Below are 573 nucleotides of genomic sequence, written 5' to 3'. Positions count from 1 at the left end.
GCAGCCAGCTTGACTTGCACCTCATCACATGCATCCACTCCTTCCACCACTGAAGCTCAGTAGCAGCGGTTTATACCACCTGTAAGACGCAATGCAGAAATGCACCAAAGAACCTTAGACAGCACCTCCCAAACCCCTGACCACTTCCATGTAGAAGTACGAGTACTTTTGAAAGCTGATTGGAGGCAGATGTTTGCAGGTAAAGGGACGGCTGAAAAATGGGAAGCCTTCAGAAATGAGATAACAAGAATCTAGAGAAAGTATACTCCTGTCAGGGTGAAAGGGAAGGCTGGTAGGTATAGGGAATGCTGGATGACTAAAGAAATTGAGAGTTTGGTTAAGAAAAAGAAGGAAGCATATGTCAGGTACAGACAGGATAGATCGAGTGAATCCTTAGAAGTATAAAGGAAGTAGGAGTATACTTAAGAGGGAAATCAGGAAGGCAAAAAGGGACATGAGATAGCTTTGGCAAATAGAATTAAGGAGAATCCAAAGGGTTTTTACAAATATATTAAGGATAACTAGGGAGAGAATAGGGCCCTCAAAGATCAGCAAGGTGGCCTTTGTGTGGAG

The sequence above is a fragment of the Chiloscyllium plagiosum genome, chromosome 45 (genome assembly GCF_004010195.1).
Source record: "Chiloscyllium plagiosum isolate BGI_BamShark_2017 chromosome 45, ASM401019v2, whole genome shotgun sequence".
NCBI classification, from domain to species: Eukaryota; Metazoa; Chordata; class Chondrichthyes; order Orectolobiformes; family Hemiscylliidae; genus Chiloscyllium; species Chiloscyllium plagiosum.
The sequence above is the reverse complement of the archived record's forward strand: the minus strand, read 5'-3'. Positions refer to the sequence as shown.